General features: G+C 36.3%; 1 long non-coding RNA gene across 1 annotated transcript; it reads left to right on the forward strand.

The window, feature by feature from the left end:
- The first annotated feature begins 288 nt into the window (after positions 1 to 288).
- On the forward strand, positions 289 to 26,136 carry LOC112066906 (uncharacterized). Its single transcript, XR_002892962.3, has 4 exons — positions 289 to 507; positions 13,493 to 13,564; positions 22,167 to 22,250; positions 25,486 to 26,136. It is a non-coding gene; the product is annotated as an uncharacterized lncRNA (long non-coding RNA).
- The last annotated feature ends 369 nt before the right edge of the window (positions 26,137 to 26,505 follow it).

Below are 26,505 nucleotides of genomic sequence, written 5' to 3' on the forward strand. Positions count from 1 at the left end.
GGGCGGCTCCTCTTCCCTGAGCATCTGGCTTAGCTCAAGCCCAGTCCTCCCCGGAAGGAGTCCCCCACCCCCGCGCTCTCCCTCTTTCCCTCGGGGCTCCGGAGCGGCAGCCCCGCCCTCGAGCGTCCCCGCCCGGGACGGGGACCCCACGAGACTCCCGGCACGGCTGGCGGCTGCGAGCCCGCGGGGCTGGGAGGGGCGGGGCGCGGGAGGTCTGGCAGCGGCGGTGGCGTCGGCGGCAACTGCGGCGTCGCTGCTCTGGACGCGGCGCGAGGCCGGCCGGCCGGCAGGGGGAGGCGGGGGGCGTGGGGCAGCCCCGCCTTTCCCCCGAGGAGCTGCCAGGCAGCCATATTGCAGAGCTGTCTGCGGTGGCGGCGGCGTCTCTCGTCTCTCGCGGCCCATCGCTCCCTCCACCGCCTCTCCCTCCCTGCCGCAGCCGCGACACCCGGCGCCGCCGCGCAGCGCCCCGGCAACACTCAGGGCGGGAAGGAGCCGCCCGCTCTCGGGGTAAGCCGCCGGCGCCCTACCTTCCCCCACTCCCGTTCCCGGGCTTCGCCGGAGACGCTGAGGTGGCGGCGAGAAGTTTCGGGGCCCAGTGCTGCCCGGCGGCCGCGCCGCGAGGGCCGCGGTGTCGCTGCCCTAACAGCCCGGCTGGCCAGGCCGCATCCGGGGCCGCGGGAGCCGCGAGGCTCTGCCCGAGTCTGGCTGCGGCCTGAACACGCCGGTGCGCGCTTCTCCTCCCTTCGGGCGTGGGTCCGCCTTCAGCGTCCGCCCCGGACCCCCTCCGCCTCGAGCTCGGTCGGGTTCCCGCCGATCGGTTGCGGCCCCGGGCTCGGCCTGACTCGTCCCTTCTAGGCAGTTTGAGAATACAGATTTTAGCCTAGGAAAATTTACGTTTTGCCAAGTAGGGAAGGAATCTATTACAACTTCTTCTCCCCGGCCTCCAGTTTGAAAGTAAGGGTGTTGAATTACTAGAGAACGTGTGTTCCGCCCTGGTGGCAAAGGGATGTTGCATTACGGGGTTTGGGGCGCGAACCGCCCTCAGCCACCCGCACCCGCGCGGCGAGGGCCGCCGTTCTGGCCCCGGCTCTACCTGCTGCTTCTACTGCTGAAGGCGGCCTCCGAGCCCCATAACTTTCTTCGGCCTTTGAGGCAGCCCAGTTTAGTATCTTAGACCCCAGTAGACAAGTTGAGTACATTACAGTCCCCCTTTTCTTTAAAGGGTTGTAAAGTTAATTCCCGGGCTAACTTTGAGAGCGGTGGGGGGTGGGGCACTGCATTATTGCAGTTTAAATAGAGCACTTCACTTTTTATACAGATGTGGCATGGTTCTTTAACCATTCACAACATGTATTTAGCGTTCTTTACCATTAAGGAGTGGTTATTAATGAGGCTGGAAATAGGTTAAAAGTCAACTTCATCAAAGATACGTTTTAAAATACAGTTGAGATTTGTGTAGAAGAAATTTTAATGAGTTCTGTGGCACTAAGACGGGCATGATGTAAATGTAAAAACCCAAGATAATAAGGGTTTATTTGATAAACGAGCACTTGGACTTAGACATTGCAATCTATTGTTTATGGAGCATACATTTTTTAGAACACTAAATACTCTTTTATATTTCGGACGGAGCTCTGAATGAACAATTGCCCCGTTCATTTTGCTGGATAAATAATGGCTTAATCCATTTGCTATAACAGCATTATTATCGATGGATTTAAGAAGAAAGACTAATATTCAGGATTGCATTAAAAAAAAATTTTCAGTATTACATTACTTTAACCAGTGGGCTTTATCTTCCAGAGACTAATTACCTCAAATGTGGTAAAATGTATTGAATAAAACATTTCTTTTGAAGTTAATGGTATCCTGTAAAGTTGATTGCACTGACTTTGTTTCTTTTGCTAAACCACCTTTTTTTTATATATGATGAGATTTAAGAAACAATACATTATTAGTGAGGAATGAATAGACATGCATTGGAATTCTTTACAGTTATTATTTAAAAGAGACAAAATTCGTGGCATTTAGGAATGTTAAATTCTTGCCCTAGTGGATTATACATTGTTTTGTTCACTCCTGTATTCCCAAACATGGCAGAGCATGTAGGAGAGGCTCAGAAGTTAAATGTAATTAATTTCAGCGTGGGGAAAGTATGTTTAGTCTGTCCTTTGTTTTGGACATTTGTATTAACTGGAAATTAAACTGATATCCTTTTTTCTGTGGCGGTGAGAAATGACAGACTGCTGTTCTTTCTCTCTTTTGTTAACTCTCAGTCTCAGGGAGAGAACAAGGCTTATTTCTTCTTTTTTTGCTTCACTATTCCCAAGAGCAGAATTGGATTTTATTATTCATTTTTATCTTTGGCAGGCAGTTGAAATGAAAGTCTTTATGTACTTTTATCTTAATTTCAGTTCTCAATCTTCTGATGTAATCTGTGTGTAGTCTAATACAATGGAGCCTGAAATCTTGAATGATGATGGGAGTCTTGTTTTTTCTTCCATTTTTAACTTGATTCAGTTCAACTTGTACAATTTAAAAATGGCAAATTTTAACCAATATTTCCCAAAGACCAAAGCCTAAAAAAATGTGTTCTATTAAGATTGTGAAGATAGCCATGTTGGTGAACATACTTGATAGGGTAGAGTTAATATCATATCGTGCTATTGCTGTGAATCTGGGAAGTTGAGGAAGTCACCCTTTCTTGGATGGCTTGGACCTCCTGCAGACCAGGAGCTAGTGGGCACTTCTCACGACCCTGATATTATCCTTGGGGTACTGGATTCAGTGGAACTGGACTGGGTTGCTGTAGACTCCAGCTTTACAAGGTTATTTTAAACCTCATGGTGTTAAAAGCCCTTCAGGGAACTTCCCTAACTTATGCAAGTATATCCTCACCTGTTGTGTGATAGAAATGGCCAGTCTGACCCCAGAGAGTTCCTGAATTTCTAGCCTCTTTCAGAAGAATCCTGCCTTTACTGTTCATATTAGTTCCTGGTATATTTTTCAATATTGATTAATAATGAACATATTTTAAACCATTTTAAAGACTATAAAATTAATAAATTTTATGACAAAGTTAAAAAAACCCAGAAAGGTGTTAAGGAAAAAGTAAAAGTTCTCCCCAGCTTCCCAGAACCCACCCCCACACCTCTCCCAGTCCCGGTCTCTGTTTTTCAGAGGTAATTGCTATTAGCTATTCCTTGTAGTATATGGAAGACGCCAATATTTATGCAAGGGTAAACATATACTTTATATATATCCCTAATTTGCGATTTTAAAGTCTTTAAAAATAAGGTTATTTTGTAACAAACATTGAAAGGGTGTTTATTACTGTGTTGAGCATTAAGTAATTAGTATTTCTCGGATTTTCATCATTTGAATGAAATAAAAATGGAATTTCTGGTAATCTCAAAAGTGTTCATGTACATGTGCAAATTTTCTTGATTAATGATTGAAGGTGAATTCACTTTTTTTTTTTTTTCTTCTAGGGTATGGTATATAACTGACACTGAAAAGTGGCGTCCTTTAAAAAAGGGTTTATGATTTTGGGTAGTGAAATGTCCCTATTATATATGTAGCTTTTTACCTGGGAACTGTTTGGAAAGGAAATATGGTCCATATGATTCAGTTCTTTATTTCTTTTTTCCATGTAATGGTGAATCCTAGCTTTAACTTCCTGGAAGAGAGGGGTTCTTTCAGGTTAGTAGTTGTATAGGTGTTTTTTTTTTTTTTTTCTTTGAATAACCAGTATGTATAGAAACTCTTGCAAATTCACAGTTATTTTTTAACTATTGCAGTATCAGTTACCTTTTAGAAGAATTCTAAAGTACATTTTATAGAGGCTAGTTATATATGTAAATACAGTATGCATATGAATAGGATGCTCTGGTAACACTGGTTCCTTTTCTGCTTTTCTACATAATTTACATACATTTGAAATAAGAAACTTTTGGGTTCTAGTAAAGTTGATTTGTTTGAAAATAATATTCTCTTTACTGTTAACCATTTGGAGAAGAGGTCAGCAAACTGGTTTGAAGGCCACATTCAGCCTACTACCTTTTTTGTAAACAAAGTTTTATGTGAACACATGATGGCTCATTGGTTTACATATTATCTATGGTTGCTGTTGTGCTACAACAACAGAGTAGTTGCAACAGAGGCTGTATGGGCCACAAAACCTAAAAAGTTTACTTAATTTGGCCCTTTACAGAAAAAGTTTGCTGACCCCTGCTTTAAGGTATTATTCATACATTCAGACATTTATAATCATATGCCAGATATTCTTTGCATTTGTTCAATAAGATAATGAGAACATCACACTCTAATGGAAATATACTTGTGCCATTTTGTATACCATAAATTGTTTTTGCTTAAGTGCTCTTTGTGTGTATAAACTGGAGTTCATATTCAGTGTAACAGTGTTGTAAGCATAGTCTTCTGTGATGTGAATTCTGGGTGTTTCTTGTTTTGTACTTTAAAAAACCCCAAAACTTCTTGTTGCTTCTGTAAATTAACTAATAACCTTTTGATAAATTAACCAGAGTAGTTGTTTGTAACTGAAAATCCTATTAGTACTCAGAATGATGTAGGTGCGAGTATAATAGAGGGACCATTAATAAAAGGGAGAATGGGGACATAGGAAATCTCAGCCATGGTTAATTGAATCTTATCACCCTTTGGCTTTTATTGAGTGTGTGTGATGGACTAAACTTTGTTAGACATCATGAGCGCTCTTGATATTTAAGCTGTCTCTAGATTCTAGACTTAAGGAAACTATAAAAACTTAGTTTGGTTATTAAGCAAAGTTGGTATATACAGTTGACACTCCACATCTGTGGGTTCTGCCAACCTTGGATTGAAAATATTTGGAAAAAAAATTCCAGAAATTTCCAAAAAGTAAAACTTGAATTTGCCACATGCTGGCAAATATTTACATAGCATTTACATTGTATTTACGATTGTTTACATAGCATTTATATTGTATTAGGTATTGTAAGTAATCTAGAGATAATTTAAAGTATATGAGAGAATGTGTGTAGGTTATATGCAAATATAATATTTTATATTTATATATATGTATGTATATAAATGTACATATATTTTGTGTAAGGGATTTGAGCATCCCTAGATTTTGGTATCTGCAGAGGGGTCCTGGAACCAATCCCCTGTGGATACCAAGGGATGACTGTATACCTAAAGTGCTTACTATTTACATCTAATCAACAAGCAGCATGATAATTATAGATATTATTAAATGTGTCAAATTAGGTGGCCTTTAAATTTAATTTGATTGTCCAATTAAATGAGATTATTGAAAGAGGCTTAGGTAGAGATGATAAAGGCCTGAATTTGGGAGACCTCGTTGGGAGAAGTTTTTTTTTTTCTACCACGTTCATGGTTGCTGTCTCTTACAGCCTATTGCTTTCTAGTTTGCTCACTTTACAATGTAAAAGATGAGAGGAAAGTATTACCCTTGATAATAATCAAGTGAGTATTATATATGAACTTAATTTACCAACAAAATCAACAAACATCTGAGGCCTTACTGTGAGCCAGACACCATTCCAGTTTCTCAAAAGGGGGGTTGAATATCTCAAAAGTTAGAAACTTAATGATAGAACTGCCGTATAGCCTTATTGACTGCATGAGCGAATACTATCTAATTTTAAAAATATTTAAGAAACATATTAACTTTATTCTGTTTTGAAAATAAGCTACTGTAATATCTAGTGTTTCAAAACATATATAGAATTGTGAGAATTCCTCAGGTCAGTTTGAGACTTTTCTTCTTTCCTTCTACCTAGGTGACTTACATGAACCTATCTTTGTTTTTCCATTTTTAAGCATTTATTATATGAATTTTTGATGTTTCCTTAACTGTAAAATGAAGAAATTGGACTGGATTTAGCTTTCTTACCTTTTAGCATTTAAACTTAATTTTTGCAAATGGTAATGTATTGTTTTTCCACCCTCCTAGGAAGCAATACAGGTATGGTGTTTCTTTTAAATTTACAAAATTCATTTAGAAAAGAATTTAAATTCAGTGTAAAACTTTGCTTTGTGCCTTATATTTGTTTTAAGTGCTGGAAATTTGCTTTGCATTTCCAGTAATGTGTGTATTGCTTTAAAATGTTGAATATTTTATTTCCTTGAACAAAAGTCAGTTCCTACAAAAGCAAGCACTTAATACCTTATTTAGAACTGCATGTCACCCTTACAGGATATTAATTTACAGAGGTGACTATACCAGTATTAATGTGCACTTACAACAAATCTTTAGAGGTGGTCTTTTTGACCTGAAAACAACAGAGGATAGAGCTTTAACTTCTTGAAAAGCTCTGGTAATTGGGATGAGCTTGTCTAAAATGATGTCAGAGGAAGGCAGAATAGGATAGCCAAAAGAGCACAGTACTTGAATTTAGAAGGACTTATGACTTTGTTGATTAGCCTTATTACTCTGGGCAAGTGACTTATCTGAATCTTAATTTCCTTAATTAGAAGAACAAGGGATTGTGATACTTATCTTGGGCAGAGTGAGGAAGGGCAGTTATTAGGAAGATTAGATAATGTAGGTAAAGTGTCTGAAGAGTGAGCATTCTACAAATAATTCCATTTACTACCCTTATCCTTGCTTTTGGCCTTATTTCTTTTTTGCAAAATGGAACTAAAAATTCTTGCCCTCTGCTTCACTTGTAGAGTCACATGGCATTATATAGGTAAAAGTACATTATTATTGCTATTAAATTCAGTACTTAACAGAGCTAAAAAATTTAATAAGCATGCATAGTTCTTTGTATATTTGAGGTTTTAAACCTGTGGGTCTGTGAACTTGAATAGTGAAAAAAGTTGCATCTTTATTTACACATTTTCTTCCATTACGAATGTGGGCAGCAGTAGCAGAGACTGTTTCTAATAGAAATTGCAGATAGATATTTTCATGATGTATAACTGTTATTGCAGATCTCAAAATGACATTTAATACCCATTATTACTTAAAGTTTAATTATTAGATACACTGGTAGATATTGTGATTTAAAGGTTAACAAAGAAGCATATATATTATTGTATCATAAATTTGTGCTTTTTATATTTTTGATATTATAAGTATGATTGATTTTTTTAAATGTAATATTGTATATTTTATTTTGTGCATTTAAAAATACTTTTCTAGGAAGGGGTTCATAGGCTTTACCAGAGGGGCCCATGTTGGGGAAAATAATGATTAAGAACTTTTTTTGTAGATGCCATTATTGTGTTAATTTGACTGCCAGAATTACCTTATTAATTCAGTTTATACTTCTCTTTGTTACCCTGCTTCCCAGACCCACAGTAAGTTGGCAGAAGACTGCAGAGAGACCACAATTATGTTCAGAGAAGGTGTCTCAAAAGACAGGAAAAAAAGTACAGTTAGGCTTGGGGAAAAGAAATTCTTAAGAGTAAAATTAGGCGGCCTGGTATAAATTATTGAAGCATCACTGTAGGCCCAGTATGGACAGACTTAACACCTGTTTTACCACCTGACAGGTGGGGAGAGTCTGTTGTTGTGTCACTGACTGACTAATAGAGCTCAAGGTGTTAAGCGTGAGGCTGTTTTTTCCGTTGTACTGCAGAAAAGAGGCTGTTTTAGGGTCACCCTCAGAGTTAAAGGACAAAGAGAATGTTTTATGTGAATGTTTCGTCTGAGAAATGTGGCACTGTGTTTGAGTACGTATTCATACATTTTCTGGAAATGGGAGATATATATGCTGGTGGCATCTCTTAACACTGCTTGCCATGACTGTGCTTCATTGGTTCTGTGGGAGTCAGTGTGGAAAAGAGGTAGAGTAAGACCACTTTAAGAAATTTAAGAAGAGTGGGGAGGAAGGAGTAAATTTTGTTTCAGTAATTATTTATTATGAGGGTAGAGGGGGGAGAAGAGTTGATTTTTATTATACATCTTTGATATACAGTGATTTAGGTGATTATATGGTGTCATTTTTTTAGAGAAGAAAAGTCTCACCGAAACACAGTTTTCAAGATGAACCAGTTAGAGGTACAAACTCAGGACATATATCTAGGTACCTTGGCTTTTCATGTGACATTTTATTAAATTGTCCATTCTACTACTAACAGATGCCATTTTCAAGGAAAAAAATATGCTAATACAATCAAAGGAGGACTAGAAATGTACTATTGAGGTTAAATAATATTATCGTGATATAAATATTTTTTAATGATCACTAAATTGGCTAAAAACTTAGGTTTTAACTACATTTATACACAGCTTCATCCTAAAAAATTTAAGGTAGAATTCTTATATATGTCATGATATCTTATGAATAAACTGGTGTATAGACAATTTAGTGAAATATATTTTTAAAATTCTTACCTGATTTTTAAAGTTAGTAACTTAACAAAAATAAGACCCTGATTAGTATTAAGTGCTCAGTTCTATATATCCAAATATCCTTTGTAAGGGTACCTGTTTTTTTCCTTAGTTATAAAAGGTGGCTACGTATTCTGCCTTTTCACTTATCCTTATGTAAATGTTGACACAGTTTGTCCCCCTTGTTATCACATAATTTCAACATTAATTGTGATTTTGATTTTAATCATTGGCTGTTATAATATCTTTGTACTGCTGAGAACATCTTGGTACAGATTACTTTGTTTTATATTTATTTATTTATTTGTGGTATATTTAGGAGAGAACACTGGTCTGAAAATACACATTTTTAGAAGCTTCTTTCAGAAGTCAACCATATCCTTATTTGCAAAGGCTTTTTGTTAGGCCCCTCACTTCCCCACAGTTCATATAGATCATTTAGGCTTGTTGGAGATTTTAAAAGCTTAATGTGTATAAACTTGGTTTTGTATATGTTGGCCTGTGATAAACCTAAAACTTTAATATGGATTATTTTGCTTGAAAGGTCCTTTTCTATAGAGTATAACTTGAAGTAACTGATATAGAAAACTGGGATAAATTATTTCTTAAAGGAAAAGGAAAAAACTCTACCTTTATTTAGTTCCAGTATTTGAGTAATACAAACTTAAGAAATTCTGCAAAACCTGACATACATGATGTTTATTTACCTGCCTAGCTGGTCCTATGTTTGATGAGTACTCTTTCTGTAATTTGAGTGCTGTAACTTAGTTTATAGTCTGGCATCCAGTTAGTGTTCACTTTTTCCCTTTGTTCTTCCTTACCAGTGAGAGATAACACAGGAATGGCAGAGCAGCCAAATGGTTTAGCAAACAAGAATGATCAGTATATGAGCAAGCTCTCTTGAGTATCTGCTAACTTCTCTAGGGTGTGGCCATGGGGCCTGATATGGTAATGGAATGCTAAATCAAGAAGGTAATGTAAAAATTGATCTAGGACAATTAAAATTCCTGGTACTGTACACTGGTAGGAGCAAACCTGAAATACCTCTGTAGGGAGACATAGACAGCTCAGGACTTGCAGGAATCCCACAGTGGGGAGTGGGTTAGGGACATGAGCTTTCTGTCCAAAATTACAAACTCCATTAAAAAACAAGTCATAATGAACTGGAAATAGAAAATTTTATAGTGACATGAAATAAACATTATAGGGGTAAAAGGAGGATTCAGTACAAATTATAAAATATTATAGGAGTAAAAGGAGGATTCAATACAAATCATAAAATAGTATAGCATTAAAATTTTTTTTGAAAGACCAAAAGTGAATTTCTAGAAATTAAAGTGTATAATCACTGAAAATTTAAACTAGTGGACAGGTAAAACATTAAGAACACCTGCAGAGAATTAGTGAGTGGAGGAATGTTGCACAGAGAGGTAAATAGATGGAAAGTGTGAAAGAGTAGGCACGGATTAGAGAATAAGATATCCAGTATGTATCTAATAAGAATTGCTGAATGGGAGAGACAATGGCTAATAATTTTACAGAATTTAAGAAAAGCATGAGTCTTCAGAATAAGGAAGCTTACCAAATCTTGAACAAGATAAATAAAAGCAAATCTGAAGAACACACACACACATACACACACACAAAATCTTAAAGGAAAGCAGAGAGAAAAGGCATATTACCTCAGAGAAATGAGTGAAATTGTCAGCAGACTTCTCCTCATCAGTAACGGATGCCAGAAGAAAACTAATATCTTCCAAATGCTGAAGGAATAACAGTTAATTTAGAATTCTATATGCAATTAAATTATTACTTAATGAAAAAAGGAAATATTCATTAGATATAATAATTCTAAACCTTTACTCACTTAATAACATAGCCTAAAAGCATATAAATTAAAAACTGGCAATTTATAAGAAGATATTAACATCCACAATCTGAGTTGGGAAAATTCAATACAGTTTTTCTCGATTTGATTAACTATACTAAACTGAGAGTAGAGAGACTATAAAGAAAACATTAAATACTTACTCTGGCTTGATCTAACTTATCAGATGCAAAATATACATTATTTTCATTTATAGCTGGAAGAATCAAAAAATGAAACTGATCAAGCACTAAACATAAAGGAAATCTTAATGAATTCTTTGACTAGAGTATATAGTGAACTTAGAAATAAATAATAAAAAAGACAGCACTCTGCCCGCAGGCCTCTGACCATTCTGTTTGAAAATTTAAAACTTATTAGTAGTGAGTAGAAATCATAATTGGAAACTAAAACACCTAGAGCTAAACAATAATGAAAAAACTATATATAAAAACCTGTGTGGGAAGCCACTAAAGTGATACTTAGAAAAATAGTGGACTTTTAAATATAAGGTATTTTTCCCCAAAATTATTCCCTCCAAAAGGAGATTTATATTTGTTTCATAGGAACTGTCTCTTGAAAGATGTTCTCTTTCTCTTGAGCATGGAAGTACTGTTTAAGAAAGGCACATTGACCTGAAATGCCTTTACTACATGTCAGTTTGGAAAGCTCATGGAGCTCATCTAATAAGTGATTTAAATGTAAAAAGAGGCTAAGAAGTCTAGAGGAGATCTGGTTTTAAAAGTCACTTAAAAATAACAGATCTAGGGGCTTCCCTGGTGGCGCAGTGGTTGAGAGTCCGCCTGCCGATACAGGGGACACGGGTTCATGCCCCGGTCCGGGAAGATCCCACATGCCACGGAGCGGCTGGGCCCGTGAGCCGTGGCCGCTGAGCCTGCGCGTCCGGAGCCTGTGCTCTGCAGCGGGAGAGGTCACAACAGTGAGAGGCCCGTGTACCGCAAAAAAAAACAAAAAACAAAAAAAACCCACATCTAGTTATATGGATATTATAATATATTATGATATATTGTGGATATATTATATGTATATGTAATATATATATATTATGTGGATATTAAAATATATTCCAACAATACAAATAATGTCCTACTAATGTTTTCTGTAAATGGATAATTGTGGCTTGGGATAAAAATTTTAATTTTCGTGATAGATTAAAAAAGTACTTTATGTAATCTGGAAAACTTACTGTGATTCAGAAGTTTGATATAGATGCTCATGTCTGGTGTGTGAGGAATTTAGATTATTTTACATAATCAGATAATTACTTGAAAATAGTTTCACTGGCAAAATAAGGAGATCATTTTATGTTTGGAATTGCCTTATGGTGGGACATATTTAGTTTGTGACCTTAATGCATGTTATTAGAAAAAAAGATTGGAAATTACTTAGGTAAACTTTCAATTTCAGGGATTAGAATATGAGCCTCAGAGTAAAAGCCAATTAATGAGAAGAAAAATGATGAGAAAAAGGACAGAAATTAACAAAACAGAAAAATAAAAGAAACAAGAAGATCAACAAAACTGAAAGCTGGTTTTTAGACCAATAAATGAAGCAAACTTCTGGCAAGATTAATCAAGCAGAAGCAAAGGCAGAAATTAACAGTATTAGGAATGGAAAGGGGATCATAACTGTAGATGTAGTAGAGATATAAAAAAAATCATGAGAGAATACTATGAATAACTTTATAGAAATATGTCACCAAGACTTGTGGAAAAAGCAGATTTGACTGTGGGGTGTAGGGATTTAAGCCATGTTTTAGCCATGTTGTATTTGAGGTATCATTTAGATATTGAGCAAGCCGAGTTAGCCAAGCAAGTCTGGAGATAACAGATTTGGGAGTTACTAGTTTATAAATGATGTAAAAGGTTGGTTTTTGAGGCTGTTTTAAGACCTGAGATGAATTTGATAGTAGGGATGAAAAGAGGATTTAGAAGTGGAAGATAGGACTGAAGTACAGTTAGGTTCATGAAGGTAGGTGATTGTAGGTAGGGAGTATTTATCATTTCCTAGCTAAGAGTTAGGAAATGAGGAATTTAATACTTCTAACTGAATTTCATAGCCCATTGTATTAAATAAGAAATTTCTCTTGATGAAGTTCCCTGTATGGGGAGAGGTTCATTGACATGTGATTGGCTAAAATTTAGAGAAATGGCCTTACTTCGATCCTTTGTTTTTATTTCAATTTGGAGAATTTTCAGTTTTATTAATAATAGTATCTTAAAAAGCAATTGATAATATATTTTTAAAATACAAATGTAATTCTATATTAATTTAGTTGATAGTGTAATGAATAAAATTTCTTGGCAAACGTATTACTTATATAAGCTGATTTTCAGGTAATTAATATATTTCTTACTATAGGTTTTCAAATTGGAATGATAATCCTTTTTTTCTGGACAACTAAATGGTTAAAAATGTTACATCTTTTGGTAGGTTTGTAGGGGGAAAATCCAATTTTGTTAGATGTTTGTGAGGACATTTGCCCTAAAATAGCCCATTGTTTTTCCTGGATTAAGATTTACTTCTTTTGCCTGAGCGGGAGAAGATATAATTTAACATTGGTCTTCAGGACAATTCTGTATTTCCGTGAAGGCCATTAGCTGCTGATGAGTAGCATGCAGATTACTAGTGTGCAGACTATGGCTGTTTTATCCACCTTAGGTGAAAAAGTTACTCTTATGTTATTTGTCTCTACTTGGACTTTTAAACTTTCAAGGAGGAAAAATAATTTTCTTTAAAAAGTTATCTTTTTGTAATTTACATTAATCAGTATTTCCTTTTTTGTCTTTGGCAGTACAGAAGAAAGGTTGAGAAGTGTTCCTGAAATTCATTTCTTTAGAATCTGAATCTATCTGTTCTCTTCTTTGCCGTCCCTCTTCTCTACCAGTCTGGATATAGGGGCGAACTTGACTCAGAAAGAGAAAGCGTTTGGCCCTTAGTAATCTTTCCTTTGCTATGTGTTGTCTGTAATTAAATTAAAACTTTTAGTTGATGATTGAGATGCTTTATACTATGTTATTTGAGATGTGTGCTGTTTTAAATCACAGATATAAGTATTTTTAAAGAATGTGAAATAATAGAAGACATTGAAAATTAGAATAAAATGAGAGCTCCATGTTAATTGTAACATTTTAAAATGTTAAAGTTTTATTTAATCTATGCAAATTATATTGTTAAGCAAAAACATTACTATATAAAAAGATAATAGATAAATTATGCTTTCTTTTCTTTAACAGAAGAACAAGAATTCATAAAAGTGAAGAATTTTTAAAGAGGGTGACAAAAAGAGAAGGAAAATGCCGAAACCAGTAAGTGTATTTTATTACTTTTGACACTGCTTACTTAATAAAATATCAGTGGCATTAAGTTCCTTTCGGAACAAGGCAAAGTATTATGGCAGAGTTTTTGGGGAAAAGAAAGCACTGATATTACTGTTGTTTGTTTTAGATTAATGTGGCTAGAGTATGGTGTTATGTGGGCCAGTGATGAAGAGGTTTAGGTAACACTGTAATTAAGATTACTACAGGTTGTGGGGTCAAACTTACTTCTTATGCTCGCCCTGACACTTAACCCGACTGACCTTTGTTAGATTAGTTCAGTCTCTCCAATTCTTAATTTCTTCACATATAAAATGGAGATATAATTAGTTACTTACTGGAGAGTCTGGTGAGGATTAGAAGATCCTGGTACATATACATTCAGTGCTCAGTAAAAAGTAACTTAGTGTTAAACAGGAGAAAATAATGAGAGGTCAGAAGGATCCATGCAGTATTAATTTTCTCAATTCTAGCTTTGATGCTAGTGATACCAGTGCTGATATTATATATAGTCCTAGATTTTTAATTTAATGGTATATATGTGATCATTGTATTAAGTTTTATAATTGTATAATTTGTGACTAAAGTTTATCCTTTTATCTTAGGATAAATGTACTTTTCTTCATCTAACAAAAACCGTTTTTTTTTTTTTTTCAAGAAGTTTTTGGCCAGTTATCTTTTTAAGAAAATCATTGGTTGTGGTTATTTGAATTTTCTGGCATGTATGTCACTTTCGAATTATTTTTAAAGATTTAGCAGGCAAAAAAGTGCATTGTTGGAGGGAGAGAAGAATAAAAAGAAGTAAAAGGCATAATCAATACAAAGCAAGAATTAAATTTTTCTATTTGCAGATGACATAATTATGTAAATAACCTAGAATTTACAAAACAACTATTAGAACTAATAACAGAATTTAGCAAGATTGTTGGACATAAGGTTATATTTTTTAAAAATCAGTTTTCTGTTTTATATGCTAGCAGCAAAATTCAATAAATGAAGTAAAAATTCCCTTTGTAGTAGCATCGAAAACATAAAATATTTAGGAATAACTTTACAGAAGCTGTACAAGATCTCTACGCTGAAAACTTATAAGTACTTAAAAAGACCAAAATATATACAAAAATAAACTGGTCATAGATATGTCTAGAAAATATTATTACAATGTCTGTTCTCCCCAAATATATTGGTAGATTGAGTGTAATTCCAATCAGTTGAATCCCTTTGGTTAAAATTGACTAGCTGATTATAAAATGTTTATGGAAGAGCGAAAACCTATGTGGAATAGCTAAAGCAATAGCTAGTGGGAAGCAGCCGAATAGCACAGGGAGATCAGCTCAGTACTTTGTGACCACCTAGAGGGGTGGGATAGGGAGGGTGGGAGGGAGATGCAAGAGGGAGGGGATATGGGGATATATTTATACATATAGGTTATTCACTTAGTTGTACAGTAGAAATTAAGAAAGCATTGTAAAGCAATTATACTCCAATAAAGATGTTAAAAAAAACCCAGAAGAACAAGGGTGGGGCTTCTCTGGTGGCACAGTGGTTAGGAATCCGCCTGCCAGTGCAGGGGACACAGGTTCGAGCCCTAGTCCGGGAAGATCCCCCATGCCCCGGAGGAACCAAGCCGGTGCGCCACAACTACTGAGCCTGAGCTCTAGAGCCCGTGAGCCACAACTACTGAAGCCCACGTGCCTGGAGCCTGTGCTGCACAACAAGAGAGACCACCACAGTGAGAGGCCCGCACACCACACTGAAGAGTAGCCCCCACTCGCCGCAACCAGAGAAAAGCCCCCACGCAGCAACGAAGACCCAACACAGCCAAAAATAAATAAATAAATTTATTTAAAAATAAATAAATAAATAAATAAAAAAGAACAAGGGTGGAGCACTTTCACTCCTGGATTTCAACACTTATTTTCAAGCAACAAAAATAAGACAGTGTGGTATTAAAATATTAGATAATAGGATCAGTGGAACAAATATACATCTCCACACACAAGGTTGTCACACAATTCAATGGGAAATTAAATTCTTTTCAAGAAATGATGTTGGAACAAAGAGTTATCCATACAGAAAAATACGAATCTTGACTCTTATATCACAGTTAACACAAAAAACTAACTCTGAATGGATCACAGGCCTAAATTAAAAGGCCCAAACTATAGAACTTCTAGAAGAAAATAGAAAACATTTTTGCAGTCATGGGATAGGCAAAGATTTCTTTGATAGTACAAAAAAAGTTTGAAGCATTAAAAAAAAATTGAACATCAAAATTAAAAAATTTGCTATTTGAACGACAACAATAAGAAAGTAAAAAGGCAAGGCAGAATGGGAGAAAATAATTTCAGTATAGCATTCTTTTAGAACTCAATAAGACAACCCAATTTTTAAAAAGTGGGCAAGGGCTTCCCTGGTGGCTCAGTGGTTGAGAGTCCGCCTACCGATGCAGGAGACACGGGTTCGTGCCCCGGTCTGGGAGGATCCCACATGCCGCGGGGCGGCTGGGCCCGTGAGCCATGGCCGCTGAGCCTGCGCGTCCGGAGCCTGTGCTCCACAACGGGAGAAGCCACAGCAGTGAGAGGCCCGCGTACCGCAAAAAAAAAAAAAAAAAAAAGTGGGCAAAAACTTTGAACAGATACTTCGCAAAAGAAAATGTATCAATAGCCAATAAGCACTTGAAAATATCCTCAATATCTTTGTTTATCAGGGAAACATAAATTAAAACTACAGTGAGATACCACTTTATATTTACTAGAGGGGCTATAATTAGACTGATAACACCTTGCCTGTAAGGATGTGGATCAACTAGAACTCTCATTTCTGGTAGGAATGTGAAAGTTAAAAGTAGTTTGGAAAACTGAATAACTGAGTGGAGAACATTTATTATTCCTAAGCGTAAGGATTTAAAATTATATATAAGGCTTCCCTGGTGGCACAGTGGTTAGGAATCCGCCTGCCAGTACAGGGGACACAGGTTTGAGCCCTGGTCCGGGAAGATCCCACATGCCGCAGAGCAGCTAAGCCCTTGTGCCACAACTGCTGAGCCTCTGCTCTAGAGCCCGTGAGCCACAGCTACTGAAGCATGCTCACTATTTATGCCTAGGCTGAAAAGTGGCCTTATATCTGTCTCTTCTGCCCATGTTCTGTTGGTGAGACCTTAGTCACATAGCCATACCTCATTGCGAGAGACATTGAGAAATGTTCTTGTAGCTCAGTAGCCATGTCAAATGGTAATTCTGTTAGATTTTGGTGGTCAAACAACAAGTAGTCTCTGCCACAATCATATGGTTAGTTTTAAGGAGAAAAATCATATAATAAATTCAGAAAGAACAGTTGCTAAAGTTGAACAACTATTCATGATTTAAAAGTAAAAAACCAATACTTCTTAAGCTAAGTATAGAAGAAAACCTATAACAAAAGTGTTGTGTTAACAACACTGTGTTAACAGTGGAAGCTTTTCTTTTAAGATCGGGAACAAGGCAAAATGTACACACTATCACTGCCGCTGTTCAACATTGAACAGAAAGCCTGTGCAGAAAAATTAAAAACTCTAGTACTGGAAAGGAAGAAACACTTTGAAGATATTAAGGTATTTATTTATATCAGGGGTTGGCAAGTTATGGCCCATAGGCCAAAGCCAGCCCACCACTTGTTTTTGTACAACCTTCAAACTAAGAATGATTCTTACGTTTTCAATGGTTGAAAAAAAATCAAAAGAATAGTAATATTTCATGACTTGAAAATTATATAAAATTCAAATTTCAGTGGCTATAAAGTTTTGTTGGAACGCAGTATGCTCATTGTTTATTATCTATAACTGCTTTTCTGCTACAGCAGGAGAATTGAGTAGATGCAGCAGACAGTATGTTCTGCAAAGCCTGAAATATTTACTATTTGTACCTTTACAGAAAAAGTTTTCTGACCCCTGGTTTATATAAATACAATATTTTACACAGACTCATTTTAACAGTTGGCAAGGGAGCTGATAAAAGGATCAAGATAAAAATCAATTGCATTTCTACAGAAGTAAAACCAGAAAAAATTTTGGAAAGGTACTTCATCATATTTATGACCCTGTGTTTGAAACGCTTTAAGCTAGATGAGTTTCAGTATTTGGAATTCTTTGGATTTTAGAAAGGTGAATATACAATGTATTATGTGCATATGTAGTAGTATGAAATTTCCATCAAGGTCTGTTGCATCACATCAGTATTACTATAGATCGGTGTGTGAATATTCATTTGAAGTGGGATAAATTAATTCACCAGGTGGACTTATTTCAATTGTTTTTGCTAGAAATTAGCTAATAAACTAGAGTTTTTAATGCATTTAGGATGTCATGGGATTATGAACCTATAATTATAATAGCTATAAAACCATAGGAGAAAGATATCTTAAATGATTAATATGATCTTTCTGGAGGAAATTATAAACATTTTTTTAAAAGATCTTAAAGAAGACCTAAATCAATGCATAGAAAGAACCATACACCTGGATATTAAGAGTCAATATTGAAAAGATGTCATTTTTTACCCCAAGAGGCTGATGAATTTAGTGTAGTTCCAATTTAAATCATAATGCGGTGTTTTGAAAAATTTATAATTATATGTGGAGTCAAGAGCAAGAACAAAGAGACAAGAATAGCCAAAACAGTTCTGAAAATAATAAGGGAAGACTTGCCATACCAGATATCAAGACTTATTTAAAGATACAGTAATTCAGACAATATGGTATTGGCAGAATAGTTCAATTGAACAGTGCAACAGAATAGCACAAAATTAGACCCATACCTATGGATATTAGATTTGTGACAGTGCAGTCTTTGGAGAGTGAATGAGGTAATCAATATACATCATGTTTGGATGTTTAAAATCACTGTATTATTATCCCTTTGGGGATTAGGAAATGAAATTGGATTTCTACCTTAAATCATAAGCAAAAATCATTGAAGACAAACTATGAAAAACAAAACTTTGATAGGAAATATAAGAATATCTTTATGACTCCAGACTAGGGAAGGATTTCTTTGCTTTTTAAAAAACTATTTTATTTTATATTGGGGTATAGTTGATTTACAATGTTGTGTTAAAGGTTTTCTTAAATATGGCAAAAAATTGATACCTGCATGTAAAACATTGATAAATTCAACATTAAAATTTAAAAAATGTTTATCAGAGAGTAACTCTTCATAAAATAGAAGGGCAAGCTACAAACTAGTAGATTTCTTTGTAATGCAAGCAACTGACAAAGGGTTAATATCTAGAATATATAAAGATCTCCCACATATGAGTAAGAATAAGACAACCCAATAGAAAAATAAGCAATACATGTGAACAGACATTGTGAAAGATGAGGAGACTTGAGTGGTCAATAAGCATATTATATTACGTTTCTATTGCTCTGTAACAAATTATCACAAATTTGGTAGCTTGAAACAACACACATCTATTATCTCACAGTTTTATATGCTAGAAATATGGGATGATATGAATGGGTTCTCTGCTCAGGGTCTCACTACCCTGAAATCAAGGTGTAGCTCAACTGCATTCTCATCTGGAGTTTGGGGTTCTCTTTCAAGCTCATTTCTGTCATTGGCAGAATCCATTTCCTTGCAGAATGATCTATCCTTCTTTTCTGGTGAATGAAGTCCCCATTTTCTTGCTAGCTGTTGGCCAGGGGTCTCTCTTAGTCCTAGAGTGTGGTGTGTGTGACAAGTCCTTTGCTCATGCCCCCTCCAGTTCAGTAGTGGAGAACCTCTTTAATGTCATAGTCCTCTCACACTTTAAATCTCTCTGACTTCTGCAACCAGTCAGAGCAAACTCTTTGCTTTTAAAGGAATCATGTGATTAGCTCAGGCCCACTCACAATGATTTTCCTATCTTAAGGTCAACTGATTAGTAACCTTAAGTACATCTGCAAAATCCCTTTTGTCTTGTAATGTTAACATAATCATGGGAGTAAGGTGGGGGTAGGGGGGAGGAGATCATGGGGGCTGTCTTATAATTCTGCATATCACACATAAGAAAATGTTCCCAACTTCATTAGGGATCAAGAACCTGCATATTAACACCATATTGAGATATTATTTTATACCCACTAGATTGTTGAACATTAAAAAATCTGATTATATCCACTATTAGTGAAAATATAGAGCAGCAGGAATTATTATTTATGGGAGTGTAAATTGTTACAATCATGCTGGAAGACAATTCAGCATTACATTGTAAAGTTGAAGCTATGCATACTTTATCACCCAGGAATTCTGAGTTATACTTCTAGAGAAACTCAGACACATGCACTAGGAGACATGTACAAGAATGTTCATAGCAGTATTGTTCTTAATAACCAAAAAATTGGAAACAATTTAATGTCAGTCGATAGGAAAATGGTAAATGAATTACTGTCTAGTTACATAAAGATGCATGAATTGCAGCTACTCACAAAAGCATCAGTGAATCTTAGAAATATAATTGTGAAAAGGCAAACTGTAGTGTAGCAGAATTTTTGTTTAAACCTTTTATTGAAATAGAATATGCATATGCAAAAGAATATATAAGTGTGTAGATGAATTTTCATAAAATATACATATGTAATCATTGCCCACATCAAGAAAGACTTTATTAGCAAGTATTATACAATTTTAGTACAGCTATACAGCTAAAAATCAAAAACTAAACAATATTTTACATATAGATACCTACATTTGTGACAGAACTATTGTGTTTTAAAAAGCTAAGGGGATGACAAACACAAAATTTAGGTTAGTACTTACCTGTGGGCATTGGGGTCAGGGAAATTCACAAAGAAGAAACACACCGATGACATTTTTTGTCATTTCTAGTTTTTAAGTTGAATGGTAGATTTATGGGTAAAGGAGAACCTTTTCTTTGTTCAAAATGTTCTGACACCAAAAAGGAAAACATTTTCTTTATTCAGAATGTTCTGATACCAAATGTGTGGCTTTTCCATACCAAGCAGCTCTCCAATTCTATGTGGATACCAGTGTGTGTCCTGCAATTTAATTTGTTCTGACACAACTACCCAGAATTAGCGCAGACCCACCGGACTGCTCTGGACTTCTGAAGCTAATCACAGGTAGTGCAAGTGACTCACACTTCTGTCTAACTTGGCTAAAGTTTGGGGATTCCCACGATCCCCCTTCAGATTCTATAATTTGCTATAACAGCTTACAGAACTCAGGGAGACACTTTACTTACTATTACTGGTTCATGTGAAGGGTACTATAAAGGATACAAATGAAACAGATGAAGAAGGTGAGGTCCAGAAGGGTCCCAAGTGAAGGAGTTTCTTTCTGTCTTTGGAGTTTGCAGTGCACCACCCTCCCAGCAGGAAGAAGCAGGGAAGCTCTGAACCCTTTTGTTTAGGGTTTTATGGAGGTTCAATTTCATAGGTGTGATTGATTAAATCATTGGACATTGATGATCAGCTCATTCCCCAGCCTTTCCCCTCCGGGGCAGTCGTGGTGGGTGTCTAAAAGGTTCAATCCTCTAATCACGTGATTGGTTTCTCTGGCTACCAGCCTCCATTCTGAAGCTATTAGGGTCCATCTGGAGTCACCTCATTAGCATAAACTCCGTTATGGTTGAAAAGAGCTTATTATGAATAACAAAAGATCCTCCTCTCACATCTACCACTCAGGAAATTCCAGCGATTTTAGGAGCTCTGCCAGGAACCAGGATGAAGACCAAATATATATTTATTGTTATGTTACAGTGGGTTTTATTTTGTTATGCTTCGTTGTCTATATATGTTACAAGTATTTTATGTGTATTAATATTTCCTAAAAGATTATTTTAAAGAAGGAACGCTATAAGATTTTTTTGATTAGAGAAGGTATTTCAGATAAAAGTACATGTGTGGAGGTACATGTGGTTGTTAGCATGAGTAAAACGTAAGGGGAAATAAGTCTGATTTAGAGTTCTAATAGTGTGAGTTAAAAGTTAAAAAGATAGGTTTTTACCATATCCTGGTGAATTCTAGGTGAAGATGCTGTTCTGGAGTAAAAATTATTTTGGTTAAGGCATGTTACGTTTTTGGTGAGATATCCAACTGAAAAGGTATTTACACCCAAAAATTGGAATTTAAAACAGTCTAGCAAATAAAAGGCAATAGATGAATGGTTTTTATAAAGTGAAGAATAATACATTTGCAGTATAAATCAAACTAAATATTTGATTTTTGTATTGAAAGAAATATGGAATAGTGAATGACATTCAAAGAATTTGGAGTTATACTTCTGCCCTGCCATTTGATATCCATGTGTCCTTGGGCAAGTGATGGAAACTTTTCTATAGAAATGAACTTTTCTATAGAAATGCACATATCTCCTAGTATTGTTGCAGAGGCTAAATAAGAAAATGAAAAGCGCAGGTCCTCGTGTCTACTGTATGTTAAGTATTCAATAAATCAAAAACAAATATAAATAAATCAAACTATCACTTTAATAAAGAAAATATTAGGTACATTATAGAGTTGCTTTTTACTGCCTACATATGATACCACTTTATTTTATAAATCAGATAAAAGTGTTTTCTCTTTTCTACTGATTTTCCCTTTGTTTTCATTGCAGATCAATGTAAGAGTAACAACAATGGATGCTGAGCTGGAATTTGCCATTCAGCCCAACACAACTGGCAAACAACTTTTTGACCAGGTATCATTTACCAAATGAAGTATGTAATTTTGACACCATAGTGTGGATGCTACTGCATACTTCTTTCTGTGTTTTTCTATACCTTTACTTATAATGCAACAATGTAGCACTTGGAATATTTCACAGTACCTGTTCAAATGTCTTGAACAACTGTAGGGGTTAGTCTTTCTCATTCCTAGATTTTGAGAGAGAGGACTTTTTAAAAATAATTATTAGCAGGTATTTATTTAACATCTGTTATGCAAATCATTGTAATGAGTACTAAAAGGAATTCAAAGATATTCTCCGTAGTCCATGAGTGGAATAAGTGGAGATCCTAGACAGAGGGTGTAACCAAGCAATGGGCTTGTGTTCCCGCAGCACAGAAAGTCAAACTCTTGACAGTGAGAGTTTGCAGCAAAGTAAGGGTTTATTGCAGGGCCCCAAGCAAGGGAGTGGGAGACAAGTCTCAGATCCACTCCAACCTGGTCTTTGAGTTAGAGGTTTTTTTTTAAAAGGGAAAGAACAAAGAAGCTGGGGTTAATCATCATCTTGTGACATTTTCTCTGACATTTCTTAATCGTAGAAGAAAGGATGTCTCTGGTTTATGATTCACTAGCCAGGTGGTCCATGACTTGGTTGTCTGTTAGCTTATTTTGCCCTGGAGAAGTAAGCTGTACATTAATGATGATATCTGATGATACAACAGCAATTTTAGTACATTAATGATATTATCAACAACAGCAGTTTTGGTCATCTGACTCTGGTTGATTAGTGTTCATTTAGCACAGGATTAAGGTCAGAGGGGACAAGAAAGGGAATAAAGTTGGATAGAGAGGTTAATCCTAAACTTGGTAGGGGAACTCGGTTTTAGGGGGACTTGGTTTCAAGGGGATGGCAGGAGCAAAGGCACAGGCTATAAACAGGCACCTGACAGCAGTTTGATGTCGTTGGCTCATAATATGCTAGCCTAGAATTAGAACATGTTAAAGAACTTGGACTACTGATATTGTCTTTTTGTTCTCACTCTTGAGAGCACATTTGAGCCACCCTGGGGAGCTTTCAAGAGGAAAAAAAAAGCAATGCTTGGAAACCACCTCTAGAGAGTCTGTTAGTCTGGGACCTGCTCTAAACTATTAGTATTTTTATTTAGGCTCCCTGGGTAATGCTGTATATAATGTTGTAAGTAATCAAGTTTCATTGAGAAAAGGAGGAAAGAGATTGGTGACCAGAGGTCAAGTGGTTAAGAAGTGAATTGATTGCAAAAAAGAGGAAGGTAACTTTTACATAAACTTTTATTGATACATATGAGCAGGAGAGCAATAGTCTGCGATCAAGCTTACTATTGACCTTAGAAAATGGGAGAGAGAGTTTCTGGCATTACAGCAATAAATAACATATTAGATAGCTACTGATCCAAAATATGATGAAATAGAATTTAAAAACTCCTGGGAAGTTGTTTCTTCTCTTGACAAAGTAGTAAACTTAATCTCTTGATTAGATAATTAATGAACTTGAACGCCCTGATAAAGTCTGTTTGGAAGATGAAAGGCTTTTTTTTGGTGTGAGTGAGCAAATTTTTAAGACAACAGCATAAGCAGCTGCATGCACCATACGTTATAGATATTTTACTTTTGTGAACTAATATTCACTTCTGTTGATTCTTCTAGGTCTCCTGTTTTGTAAATACATAGTCTGTCTTATTTGAATAAAAATGTAGATGCAGTTAGCATTTACTACTTCATAGCATATTGAAATGTTATTTATAGTGAGCAAAATGTTTTGTGTTAGTCAAGAACTAATCAGCAAGTGGGCCTTTTTGTTAGTGAGAAATAAAATATTTGTTTTTTACTAAGCAGAATTGCTTTAGTTTGGACATGAAGGAAAATGAAACTACATATATTATAATGCAGTAATATGTAGTAGTTGAAAAGTGTGGGCTTTGGAACCACACTGCCTGTAGTAGAAACCCAGCTGTAGCTCTTTGACTTCACACAAACAAATACTTTCTTTGCCTCATTTTTCTCATTTGTACAATTAGGATGATGATAACATTACTCCTTCAGAAGGTGTTTGTGAGAACTAATTGAGACTCTGTGTAAAGTATGTAAAACAGTATTTACTATACACATTTCATATTGTAAATGAAGAGGTCTAAATTAAAGAGTATTGTTATATGTTATGGGCTCTCTCAGCAATTAATTCTTGTAGTCCCTGTTCTATTTCCTGATAACGAGAGCCAGAATGCTAGGATCTAAAAGCAGGCGTTACCTTGGGTGTAGTGAGTATATGGGTGGGCTGTCAGGTCAGTAGGTTCAGGGTCAGGCCAGGAACAGACCTAGGGGTAGGAGTTCTGTCAAATGAATCCACCTGTAACAAAACCTCACTTCTGATTAGGATGTCAGCTTGAGGCCATCTGCCCTGTGGAGGACTCTAGTTGAGTGCTTGAGGCCCTTTGGTTTGCTCCCTGCTGACTCTTTCTTCACTGGCCTCCTCTTCCAGCTTCTGCTTGTGGGATTAGAATAGTAATACCCCAAGGAGTATTCAGCATGATCTGTTCGGATGCAAGAAAAAATATTAAAATGTTTGTCTATATTTTTGTCTTTCCTCTTTCAAATTATTTTTTAAAAATATGCTAATTTATTAGTGTGTTAGCATTGTATAACTTTTAAATAAATATACATATAATGCAGTTATGTGCCCCAGTATGTTTTTACTTGTAAGTTCATGATTTAAAGCTTCCTAGAACACTTTTAGAAGTAGGGAAAGATGGGGCCTCTTAAGGAATTTCACAACTGTGCTCTCTTATTTTTCCTGGTGTGTGTGTGTGATAGTCTGAAGTTAGTTAAGAGACTGTCCCTTGTGCCCCACTGTGGTAAGTCCCCCTTTTACTTAGCAGCATTGTGAATCACAAAAAGCCTGGAAACAGAAGCTGAGGCCTGTGCTTTGGTACACTTCTCTCTGCTGCTCTTGACATTTCCTACTCCTGCCACTCTGAACTGGAATGTTTTCTGTGGAGCTGTTGGGACAATCTATCTTTTGCCAAAGTTGAATTATCTGGGGTCTCTTTTGTCCACATTAAAGTTTTGGTTGTGACTTCCCTGGTGGTGCTGTGGTTAAGAATCCACCTGCCAACGCAGGGGACACAGGTTCGATCCCTGGTCTGGGAAGATCCCACATGCCACGGAGCAACTAAGCCTGTGCACCACAGCTGCTGAGCCTGTGCGCCACAACTACTGAAGCCCACACTCTCTAGGGTCCATGTGCTGCATCTACTGAGCTCGCGTGCTGCAAATACCGAAGCCCACGCGCCTAGAGCCTGTGCTCCGCAACAAGAGAAGCCACGGCAATGAGAAGCCTGTGTACCGCAACGAAAAGTAGCCCCCACTCACAGCACCTAGAGAAAGTCCACATGAAGCAACGAAAACCCGATGCAACCAAAAAAATAAATAAAAATTAAAAAAAAAAAGTTTTGGTTGTTTGGCATTGATCGGCATTTGCCATCAGTATGGGTCTTTATATCCCATACCATTCAGAAATTTTTCTTTTTTTTTAAAATGTAACCTTTCCTAGCACAGCTAAATGTTTTTTCTTATTTTTAATTATTTGCGTATGTCATGTCAGTAAGATTTTTAAACAGGGAGAGTAAACTGAAGGGTTCAGTTTGCTCTCTTGAAACCAAAAGCCTGACATGTTTTTAGATTTTTGACATATATACACTAGTATGTGTAAAATAGATAACTAATAAGAACCTGCTACATAAAAAGTGAAATTCAAAAAACAATTTTTGAGCCTAGACCCTGCCCCACACTCAAACGTCACCCCCACCACCCCAACTAGGCCCCAATCCACCCTAAACCCTGCCCCTGCCTAAGTTCCACACCCCACCTAAACTCTGCCACCCATAACCAAGGCTTTTTATTCTTCTTTTTTTTTTCTTTTAGATTGGGGTTCTGTTTTACCTTGTTGTTGATTCATTTTTATTTTTTCTAATCTTTTCTTTTTCTAATTTTTATCTTATTTTTTATACTTTGTTATTGTTTTGCTCCTTTTGGCTTGTTCCCCCCCCCTTTTTATTTTGCTGTTGTGGTTTTGTTTTACCTTGTTGCAGTTGTTTCAATTATATTTTTATTTTTCTGAATATATTTTTATCTTTATTTTTTATTCTTTGTTATTGTACTGCTCCTTTTTCTCTCTCTCTGTTTTTTTTTTTGCCATGCCACCCAGATTGTGGGATCCTGGTTCCCAAGCTGGAGGTTGGGCCCGAGTTCTTGTG

The sequence above is a fragment of the Physeter macrocephalus genome, chromosome 16 (assembly GCF_002837175.3).
Source record: "Physeter macrocephalus isolate SW-GA chromosome 16, ASM283717v5, whole genome shotgun sequence".
In the NCBI taxonomy this organism is placed as follows: Eukaryota; Metazoa; Chordata; class Mammalia; order Artiodactyla; family Physeteridae; genus Physeter; species Physeter macrocephalus.